Source organism: Sarcophilus harrisii, chromosome 2 (assembly GCF_902635505.1).
Source record: "Sarcophilus harrisii chromosome 2, mSarHar1.11, whole genome shotgun sequence".
NCBI lineage: Eukaryota > Metazoa > Chordata > Mammalia > Dasyuromorphia > Dasyuridae > Sarcophilus > Sarcophilus harrisii.
The window spans coordinates 30719461-30731588 of NC_045427.1; positions in this window are offsets into that span (position 1 = coordinate 30719461).

A 12128-nucleotide genomic window follows, 5' to 3' on the forward strand; every position below is an offset into this window, starting at 1 on the left:
ATCTATTTATATTTATCTATTTCTTTCTATCTATCTATATATGTATGTATCTATCTTTGTGCTAGAAAGAGATCCAATGATCTCAGGAAGGCCCTAAAATAGAAAATAAAAACTATAAAGAAGACCCCGGAACAGAAAAATTTAACAGTCTGGGGTCATTCGGTATAACAGTTCGAAGGTTTTCAAAGTGCTTTTTTTTTTTTTTTTTTTTTAACATATGCTATCTCATTTTATACTGATGACAATGTTGGGAGGTAGGTACTATGAGTACCCCCATTTTACAGGTTAAGGAAACTGAGACAGAGCAGTTACTTAACTTGCTTAGGGTCACATAGCCGAGGGTCTGCCATCCACCACTCTGTATACTGCTCCCCCTAGCGGTTAATTTATTAGTAGTGAGTGAAATCATTGAAACTTCAGACTTGGGTTTTGTGTTATAGAAAAGATTAAATCCTATTCCAGGCCTTTATTTAAGAAACTCAACAAGCTGAAAGGCCTGCGCCGTCTTTGTAAAGGTTACTGGTGAGGAGTTGGGAAAAGGAGGGCCGGTCTTGGTCTGCTGCCTGGTCTCTCTCCCCGTCTTCTCTGCCACTGGCTCCCTCTTCCTCCCGTCCCAGGCCCTGGGCAGCCCCTCTCCCCGTTGGGTGTCAGTTGGAGTGTGAGTGAATATGTGTCCGGGTGGGTCGGGCGGCAGGTGTTGCTTTGGAAGGAGCTCTCTTATTACAAATGGCGTCATCTGGAAACTGTCACAGGGTTGGGCAGCAGGTGGGAAGCCTCATGGGCTCAGTCCCCTGGGCCGTGGAAGATCTCAGCACCAGGACCCAGTGACTCAGTGCTGCAGGGAGGGAGGGTGAGCCCGAGGTGGGGGGGGGGGCTCTCAGTGGAGAAGGCCCGTGTCCCACACAGAGCTCTCCGACCAGCAAGGAGTCCTTCCTGCTCCACCCCAGCCAGGAGATGGTTCTGAAAACCTGCCTCTTGCCTTCTCCCAAGGCTTGAAAAGGCAGCATGATGGAGGGGCAGAAGTGCCAGGCCTGGAATCAGAAAAACTGCATTCAAAGCCCACCCTAGCGGCTGGAACCCTGCATATTCTATCAGACTCACTCACTATCTTGGTTAGTTTTATCAAACTGCTTCTCTTCTTCCCTTTCTCCCTTTTTCCTTTCTCTTCCTGCCTTCTCTTTCTTTCTTTCTTCCTTCCTTTATTCTAGGCATTTCTCCCTCCCTCTCTCTTTACCTTCCTCTTTCCTTTTTCCTTCATACTTTCTGAAATTTTCTCCTCTCCTCCTTTCCTTTTCCCCTTCCTTCTTTTCCCCCCTCTCTCCCATCCTTCCTTTCATTCTACTTTCTTTCTTTTTTCCTTCCCTCCCTCCCTGTCTTCCTTCTTCCCTCTTTCCTTCTTATCTTCCCTCTTTCTACCCTACCCTCATTCCTTCTTTCCTTCTTCTTCTCTTCTTTTTTCTCTCTCATGCTTTCTCTCTCCCTCCCTTTCTCTTCTCTTCTCTTCTCTCTCTCTTTCTCCTTCTCCCTCTCCCTCCCTCTGTCTCTCTCTCTCTCTCTCCTTCTCTCTCTTTCTCCTTCTCTCTCTCTCTTTCTCCTTCTCTCTCTCTTTCTCCTTCTCCCTCTCCCTCCCTCTATCTGTCTCTCTTTTTCCTTTTCTCTCTCTCTCTCTCTCTCTCTCTCTCTCTCTCTCTCTCTCTCTCTCTCTCTCTCTCCCCTATATTTAGAAGTGAAGGTGCTAGCAAAAGACAGCATTTAAAAAAAATCCTCCTAATACTTCCCAGCCAGAGAACATACCTTGGACATTTTACTTCTCTTTGTCTCAGTTTCATCATCTCTAAAATGGGAATAATAGTACTGTGGCTCTACCTCTTAGCTCCCTCCGCTTCCTTCAAGACTCAGCTCTATGTCGGGAGGCCTTCCCTGGTCTCCCTGACAATGCCTTCCCTTTGGAGATTGGCCAGTAGCAATAACATTAATATATGAATAATGGATAGCAATAATTAGCTGAGACTAATTTTATCATAAAGGGGATTTATTTTTTATCATTTTTTTTTTATCATAAAGGGGAGGGTAGGTCATGGAGTGAAATGAAGGGGACTCTGTAGGGCAATCCAGAGGGAGGCTGTGGCTTTGAGGAGTTAATGGAAGAGATAATAACAATAGTAACTATTTAAGGTTTATGAGTTTCTCTTCCTATAATTACCAGAGGAGGTAAGCAGCAAGGTATGGTTTGGCCCCAAATTATTCACAAATGTGGAAATGGAAGCTCATCGAGGCCATGTGATTTTTTTTTTCATGGCTTTTGTGACTAAGAAACAGCAAAGCTGAATTGGAACCCGGTTCTCTCGATTCACAGTCCGTGGTCTTTCTATTACATCCCATTTATGATATTCCACTTCCTAACCCCAGGCTTTTGCTCGGTCAGTACCCCATGTCTGGAGTGTGTTCCTTCCTTACCTCTGCCTCCGGGAATCTGACTTACCCAGTGGTTAGTGCTTCCCTCCCCCAAATTAATTTGTATTGATTTTGTATTTATTCATCAGCGGGTCTTCTTTGCGTAGTGCAAGCTCCTTAGTCAGTTGACAGGAGTTTCATAAGCATCTTCACTGGGCCAGTCGATGTGTAGGGCTCTGGGAGTACAAAGACAAAAATCAAACAGTGAACGCCTGACCTCAAGGAGCCTGCATTCTACCAAAGAGCTCTAAGGGCCCACAAGCTTGACCTACAGGCCATAGGGAGCCACAGCAGATTGAGTGAGGGAAGGCGGATGGAAGAAAAGGGATGCAAGGCAAGGAGTGATCCACACTTTAGGATCACTTTTGATGTGAAAGATTCATTAGCAAGGGGATAGACTTGGAGACCAATCAGGAAGCTTTCACAATAGTCCAGACGAGAAGCCATAAGGGCCTGCTTTCCTTTCTGTAGGCCTGGGGCCTACTCTGGTGCCAGGCAGTTTTTAAGGGCGTAATAAATGTCATGAATTAAACGGGTGCCCGAGGGTAGGTGAGATGCCAAGGACAGCCCTGAGCAGCCTGAGCCAGCCCCCAGGACATCCTCCCAAAGGAGATTTCCAATTATAGCTTGAGGGTCAGCCTCTGGCATCCCGCCAGGACGGTGGGAAGGTTGGGAACAACGTGTGCTTGCCCCTGAGTCTAAGTGGGGGCCACGAAACCCAGGCCCTCTCAGCCTCGGGGGTGTCGCTCCTCCTGGCCCAATGTGTAGCAAGCTTTTGCTGTTTCTGAAGTGTCGAGGCTCACGCTAAAAATGAGCTCTCAGAGCCAGTGTGAACACCCCCTGGTGGGCACTCCCAAGGGAAAACAGCCCCTGTCCTCCACTGCTATTGGCTTGCCACCTTTGTAGAGGGGAAGGGGGCCCTGCCCACTTACGCTTCTACTCCTGGGCCCCGGTTCTTGGGCCTCCAGATAAGGACAGCTGACCAGGTGGGAAGGATGTCCACAAGGGCCTGTCTGCTTCTGCCCCCTGCTGCCAAAGTACCAAAGGTGCAGGAGGTTCCTTCCTCCCCATAGACCCAGTACATGACTACCTACCTTCTCAGAATTACAGTTTGAAGGGCAGCCCTTGGTTAAAAAACAAACAAAAAGTGTCCAAAATGCCATTATTAGTCATTAAAGAGTCAAAGACTATTGTTCAATTCAACACTTACTAAGGGCCCACTCTGCAAATGGAGAGGTGGGGTGGGAGGGTGTGTGCAGGACAGAACCAGAGGTAAAAGAGTTAAGAAGAATGAGTTCAAATCATGCCTCTGGCACAGGCTGGCTTCATGCTGTGCTTGTTCAGTCACGTCCAGCTTTTCTTGACCCTGTTTGGGCTTTTCTTAGCAAAGATAGTTTGCCCACCTTTTCCAGCTCATTTGACAGATGAGGAAACTGAGGCAGGCAGGGTAAAGTGACCTGCCCGGGGTCACACAGCTGGTTGGATGGATGGTTGTGGTCTTTTATTTTCAAAGAGGACCAAAATGGCGTCACTATGTTAGAGTGGGGACGGTGGCCCATCAGAACGATACAGGCTCGGAATGGTCAGCCACAAATAGTCCCCCTGAATGTTTGGGGCAGCTGCTCTAATTTTGTACATCTCATGTTTCCTTTGGGTTAATTCAATTCTGCACCTAGAGCCCAGCTCCTTCTCTGATGAGGGTACGCCATCCTGGGGGGTCCTGGACCGGTTCTAAAGTCTGTAAGAGATACCTTGAGAGTATACTTGTTCTTTCTGACTCCCTTGTGAGTGCTTGCCATATGTAAGTTCTCCATAAATAGTCTTTTTGGCAAGCATACATTTGGCACTTGAACGATGTGGCCGGCCAGCAGAGTTAAGCCCTCTGCAGTAGAGATGGAATTGTGGACAGTTTAGTTGGAGTAAGGACCTCGACGTCTGGTGCCTTATCCTGCCAGGTGATCCTCAGGATCCTCCTGAGATATTTCAAATGGAAGCAAAGGGTCTGAGGCTGGATTTGAACTCAGGTATTCCTGGCAGGAAGTCAGACACTCTGCCTACTGAGCCCCCTCGCTGCCTCATGTGCTCCATAGCCACCTCAATTAACCTTCTCTTTACCTCCAAGTAATTCTTTGAGCCATAAATGCAGATCATCAATGAAATCAGATCTAGAATTAACTCCTTTCCATTAAAGAAGGCATTTGGCTAAAATGACACTCTATCTGCATTCATGAAAGTGTTATTAGTAATTTTAAAATCCACATTAACCTATCTCATCTGTCAATTATGTCACTTGGGCGTTTCCTGGGAAACAGGAAAAGGTAAGAGGGGTTTAAAGACTTTTACTGAGGGGGAGCCCAGTGCCTCTGGGGGAGGAGTGAGGGCACAAACATTTATCTAGTGCCTGCTGTGTGCTGGGCACTTTACAGATACGATCTCATTTGGGCCTCACAAAAACCTGGTGAGGAAGTTACTGCTATTGTCCCACCGAGGCAGGAAAGCTGCTCCTCCAAGAAGAGGGGTTCAAATTTAGTTCTTGAAGTCATAATGCTTAGCATATAGGAAGCAATAGAAAAAGGTTAGCTATTACAACAATAGAAGCAGCAGCAGCTGCCACCTAATAGCAATATGGGTGGTAGAAGCAATAATACTAGAAGCAACAACTATAATAGTAGCAACAGCAGAAGCAGCAGTAGCAGTAGCAGCATTAGAAGTAGCAGCAGTTGCTATAGGAGTAGCAAGAACAATAGTAGGAGAAGTAGCAGCAGCAGACGTAGAAGTAGTGGTAGAAGTAGGAGCAGCAGCAGCAGTAATAGCAGCATTGATAATGGGCAGGAGCAGCAATAATAATAATAGTAATAATAATAATAGGAGCAGGAACAGGGGCAGCAGGAACAGCCATAGTAGGAACAGCAGCAATAGTAGTAGTAGTAGCAGCAGCAGCAGCAGTAATAGCAGCAACATTAATAATGTGAGCAGGAGCAAGAGCAGCAGGAACAGTAGCAATAATAGTAGCAGCAGCAGAAGCAGTAATAGCAATAGCACCATTTGGAGCAGCAGCACTAGCAGCAGCAGCAGCAGCTATAGGAGTAGCTGCAGCAATAATAGCAGCAACATTAATAATGTGAGCAGGAGCAGGAGCAGCAGGAGCAGGAGCAATAATAGTAGAAGTAGCAAGAGAAATAGAAGTAGTGGCAGAAGTAGTAGCCGCAGCAGTAGGAGTAGCAGCAACATTAATAATGTGAGCAGAGCAGGCGCAGCAATAACAATAATAGGAGCAGGAACAGGAGCAGCAGCAGCAGCCCCAGCAATAATAGGAGCAGAGCAGCAATAGGAGCAGCAGCAGCAATGGTAATAGGAGCAGCAGTAGGACTAGTGCTGCTAGTGGAAGTGGAACCATCAGTTTATTGAGTAGGGGAATACCAAGGTCATATCTGTGCTACAAGAAAAATCGCTTGGACTGCTTTGTAGAAGATGGATTGGATGACCCTCCAGCCTAGATTGGTGACCCCAGGAGGGGCCAGGCCCAGGGTGTGGGCCCCTTCTCTGTGCACCCAGATATTGCAGAGAGGTTCCTGCGGCTGACCCAATCCTTCCCCTAAATTGACAGATAGCTTTCCCAAGGAGTCGGCTCCTTTAGCTTGACCACCAGGAAAGGTGAGGGTAGTAAATTATGTCCTGCTGAGTCCCCTCCCCCTCTCATCCCATGGGCTCACTTCCCGTTCCTTAATCCTCCCTCAGACTCTTAACAAAAAGCAGATTCCTAGAGGGTCCCAGAGAGCACTGTGGGCTCTGAAAATAAGAGAGCCATATTTCTCACATCGAGCCTTTTTCCATTTTAGCCACTCTCTATTGGAGAAAACTTTCCCTTTGCCAAGAATTGTTTTCTTCTCTTTGGACACTCCTTGCCCCCTCTCATCCCAGGCCCAAACCCCAGCTATTTGCAAACTCCTTCATTTCAGCTTTTCCGAAGTGGGTTGTTTTGGCAGCAAATCTGGCGCTTCTCTCTTCCCATGAAATCCCAAGCCTAGATTCCAGATCTCTCTTTCCATCTGACAAACATTTCAGAAAAGATGCCCTTCCCCTTCCTCACTTGTAATGGATAGCCACCCCTAGGATGAGCTTCTCAGACTATTTGTACATCCAGGATGAGATCAAAAACCCAGCAATATCCTAGAGCCAGAAGGCAGAGTTGTAACTAGAGTGGGGCCTCTGGGCCTTTGCCCTGGAGTGCTGACATTTAGGGAGTGTGCACAGTGATTGCAGAGCTGATAGCTCTGCCAGAAGAGGTCTTAAACATCTAGTGATGTGTGCTGGTGTCTTGGGGTCTTTGGGGCATAGGTCTCCTTAGCTCATTCTCAGAGGGGTCAACGTTGTGGGTTTGATTCTAAATGAGTCGCTTGGCTGAGTTTCAGAATAACAATCAGAGGGTAGACCTCTAGCTCAGAATCCCAGAAACTCAGAGTTTGAAAGAACTTCTAAAATGGATTCTAACCTAGAGATGACCAAGAATTTTCCTTCCAGCATACAAGCAAATGGTAATCTGGCTTCTGCTTGAAGCCCTCCAGTGATGAGGAGCTCATGACTTCCCTGAACCCAATCTACTTCTATTTCACCCTAATGATTAGAAAGATTTTTTCCCTGACATCAAGCCTGCATTTGCCTCTTTGTTCCTCCAGAAAAAAAAAAAGAAATTCCTTTTCCACACAACAGCCCCTCAAATACTTGGGAACAGATACCATATCCTCCCAAGCACTTCCCTTCTCCAGGTTAAATGCTCCTTCTCAGTTTTCCAGTCAATCCTCTAATAAGTCAATCTTTAATCCCCTATGGTTCTAGTCACCCCACCATATTCTTTAGCTTCTCAATGTCCTCCCTAAAGTGTTCTTCCTAAAATGCAGCTGGATGGACCACAATACCTTTTTAAATACCTTTTTTCCTCATTTTTTATTTGTTTGTTTATTTATAACACACATTGCTTTAGGAATCATGTTGGGAGAGAAAAATCAGAGCAAAAGGGAAAAAATATGGCAGAGAAAAACCAGAAAAAAGAAGTGAACATACCATGTGCTGATTTACATTCAGTCTCCTTAGTTCTTTTTCTGGATGCAGATGGCATTTTCTGGCCAAAGTCTACTGGGGAACACTGGGAAATGAATGTAAACTCTTTGCATTTTTCTTTTTCTTCCCGGGTCATTTATACCTCCTGAATCCAATTCTTTCTGAGCAACAAGAGATCTGTTCGGTTCTGCACACATATATTGTATCTAGGATATACTGTAACATATTTAACATGTATAAGACTGCTTGCCATCTGGGGGAGAGGGTGGAGAGAGGGAGGAGAAAAATCAGAATAGAAGTGAGTGCAAGGGATAATGTTGTAAAAAAAATTACCCTGGCATGGGTTCTGTCAATAAAAAGTTAAAAAAAAAGAATACCAAAGTCTATTGGGATTGCCTTGGATCTCTGAACAGCTGAGAAGAGCCAAATCTTTCATAGTTGATCATCGCACATTCTTACTGTTATTGTGTACAATATATTCCCGGTTCTGCTTGTTTTACTCAGCATCAGTTTATGTGAACCTTTCAGATTGTTCATCATTTTTTATAGAACAATAATATTCCATTATCTTCACGAACCACTACTCATTCAGCTATTCCTCAATGGATGGACATCCACTCATTTTCCAATTTTTTGTTATCACAAAAAGCGCTACTACAAACATTTTTGCCCATGTGGGTCCTTTTTCCTTCTTCATGATTTTCTTGGGATACAGACCCGGGAATGGCACTGCTGGGTCAAAGCACAGTTTGACAGCCCTTTGGACTTAGTTCCAGATTGCTCTCCAGAATGGTTGGATCATTTCACAATTTCACCATCAATGCATTAGTATCCCATTTTCCCCACATCCCCTCCAACATTTATCATTATCTTTTCCTTAAATCTGAGCCAATCTGAGAGGTATGAGGACCTCAATACTCTTGATGTAGTTTGAGTGAGGACAGAAAACATATTATCAAACAAGGGAATGGGATGGTTAAATGTGCTTCAATTTCCTCATGTGTAAGATGAGACAGTGGGACTAAATTGCTGAGTTCCATTTTGTGTTTTGGGAAGGACAGTGGTAGTTGTCTCAGATGACCCCCATTGAGTTCTGTGTTCATTCATTCATTTATTCATTTATCCAGTTAGTCTTAATTATGAAATCCTTCCTGGGTAGAAAATCCTGGGTCCAGAGGACACCGTGTCCCTTTAATCCTGAGAAAGGGCTCCATTTGACCGCTCTAATTCGTTACTTGTGGTTTCTTTCAGGAATGATCATGACTTTGAACGGATTCTCTGCTCTCCCTGCTGAGGAGCCTCTTCTCCAGCCCCTGCCAAGGGCACAGTCGATACCCCGCTTCTACCCCAATGATGCCCACCTATAGCTTCCGGCCTCTAAGCTGCCTCTCCTCCTTGGGAATGAACACCCATTCTTAGACTGCCGATGGACTGGACAGAGAGATCGTGAAAAGACCCCACTTTCTCCTCTTTTCTTGTCCTTCCCTGACTTCACCCATGCCCCACTGGCCCTGTTTGATGCGATTGAATGTGCCCCTTCTTCCTTCCCTCTTTAATGGGAGAGATCGAAGACAGAAGACAGGAGGATTTCCCATTGCCCACCCAGCATCCTTGGGCCATCGCCAAAGATTTGACCGACTTTAATCTGTTTGAATGCTACATGATTAGTTTTTGTTTGAAAACATCCCACATCCCTCATCCCACTTTGAGTCAAAGAAAAGTCAGGAATTCCATCTGGATCCCACAGAAGGAGCCAGCTTCTGGGGACACAAAGATTCTGAGCCCTAAATGCTCTTCCTTCTGGTCCTCTTTGACTCCCAAGTTCCCAGGACTTCAGATGGGTTACAAGCAAGCATTCCTGAATGGAGACACACAGATGTTTCAGTTGGGTACAATGGGGACCATCAGAGGGTTTGATCCTGTTCTCCAACACATAACCCTCCTCTTGGCCCTGAGCTCAGTCTCACAGCTCGGTGAGCACCCACCCCCCTATATCTTGGTGGGTTGAAAACTGTGGCTCCAGCTCCTTTGCCCATTTGGGGGAACTCGGAGACTGGGGCTTGGGAGAGGGCATTTCCTAATTTTCTTTTAGCCAGACCAAGACATCCCCAGGATCTTCTCGTGGCCAACAAGAGAGGAGCAAAAGGATTGTTTTTTTCTTTTCAGGGAGGTGTTGGAGGGAGGGCAGAGGGCTCATTCATTCCAGATCCTACAGGCAGAAGGGAATACCTGACTTGGGGAAGAAAAGATGTTGGGAAAATGGGCTAGCCTAGAGAGTGGGGCTAGCTAGGGAAGAGCTCCCATGGCTTCTCCTGGACCTCCTCCTGCTCTAATGGCCAAAGCATCTTATTTCTGTGCTTTACTGTTTGCTTCAAATTGAAGTAAAAACCAAAAAAAAATCTATATGGAAAAACACACTTGTCTGGACCGAGTGGATTTTGTGGTGGACGGAGATTTGTATTGTTGAAATTAAAACAAGTAACGTGAAAATGCTATTTGAAAATAAAGAAGTACATTGTTCAAAGTGGTGCGACATTGAGTGGTGGTTGCCATTTAGCGGGGCCCCCCCTGGGGATTTGAAATAATGTCTGAGGGATTCAGCGCTAAAAATTCTTTGAAGTAAATAATTGCAAAATGTTATGAATAATATGTTAAATTACCTTGAAAGTTTACAACACATTTTAGAGGCATAGTGGATGGACTAGAGTCAGAAGACCTGACTAACTCAGATACTAACTGTGGGACTCTTGGCAGGTCATTTGCCTCAGTTTCCTCATCTGTAAAATGGGGATAATAATAGCAAAGTTGTTGTGAGGGATGCCACATAAATATTAGTTGCTATTATTATTATTATTATTACTATTTTGTTGAAAGAGACTCAAAGAACAAAACAAGTTAGGAACCCTTGGTATAGAGGGGATAGTGAACTAGCCTTGAAAGCAGGATAAGTGAGTTCAAGTTCCCTCTCTGATGCATCATTTGCTGTGTGACCCTGGGGAGTAAACTCTCATCCCTCTAGGTCATTCAACACGGGAGAGATCTCCAACTGGGAGTTCCCTATGCCCAGAACATCATGGGTTTAGTCCTTATTTCCTATCTTACTCAAGTCCCACAACTGCCAATGAGGTAGATACTATAGGTACCATTCCACCCATTTTGCAGACAAGTAAATAGGGTCAGAGATAGTAATTCAATTCAATAAGTTTTTATTAAGTGCTTGCTTTGTGCCAGGCACTGTGCTACCTACAAAACACATAAATACAAGCAAGTCATTTGTTGTTCAGTTAGTTTTAGATACTTCATAATCCTATTTGGGACCATAAAGAGGGGATTTTCCCACTGTTTCTTCTTCCCCATCCCCCCTTGCTTAGATCAGCGACCCTGTGTCCCCCTCTTCCTTCTCGCCTTGCTTCCCACATTCCCCTTTGGCTGCGCCACAGGTACTGTGGTCTAATGGAGGTATCTCCTGTCGTGTAGACATCAGGACATGTGGATTCTTGGCCTAACTTTCCCAGTGGGTGATCCAAGGTAAGATTCACCTCTGGGAGCTTCTGTTTGTCCATCTATAAATTGGGAACGACAATCACCAATGAGAAAAGAGCCGAGGTAAGGGATGGAACCGTGGGGAATGGAGCCGAGCAGATACCGTGTAAGTGACAACTGTTTCCCAGAAGCCTGGACATCAGTTTGGTCCCAAAGCAAGCCCACTGTGGGGACTGATAGTGGGCTGGAGGTGTATAGAAGGACGCGGACCTCAAAGCAGAATGGATGAAGATGCCTTGGAATCTATTGGGAAGATCAACAGACCAAGTGTCAGGATCCTGCCACTCATGGCACCATGGTAGGTCACCTCAGAGGGTCTAGATTTCCTCCTCTAAGGGTGTAGAGTAGATCAGATCTAAGTCCTTTTCAAGCGCTGGTGCTCTCTAAGATCCTTAACTGTCCCTCCTCACATCAAGTCAACTTGGGGCACAAACTAAGTCAATACAGCTAAGAACTACTAAGTAAGGGCCAACTATGGGCCAGGGTGGGCCTAGGGGTGCAGAGACAAAAGAAACAGTCTTTACCCTCAAGGGGATTATATTCTATTGGTGTGGGGGAGACACTCTACACTCAGATAAATAAACTGAATCTACCTGGATGAATACACAGAATAAAAAAATCACTTTGTGAAGGCAGAGTCCTAACAACTGGAGAATTTGAGAGGGGCTTCTTGTGTTGAGGCTCCAAGGGGTCAGGGGCTCTTGGAACAGAATATTCCAGGCTTGAGTGAAGCCCCGAGCAAAGTCAGGGAGGGACGAGATGGAATGGAATATTGCAGCTAGCCTAGGATCAGATCAATGAAAGTTTAGTTAAAGAATGGAGACTGAGGCTAAAATGATGGAGCAGGAGAGGATGTGACCTTGTGTGTGATCCTAGGGATCTAGGGAAAGAATGGAAAGCATAGTTCCCGAGTTCACCCAGCCAAACTTCTCTCTGAGCAGTCCCTGGATCCTATTTTTCATGAAAATAAAAAGTGTGGACAGGCCATGGGGACGATGATACTTGGTGGACTTCTCACTATGAAGAATATATAGGAAGGTCCCATCCCCTAAAGTGAAGCCGAAACCCAATTT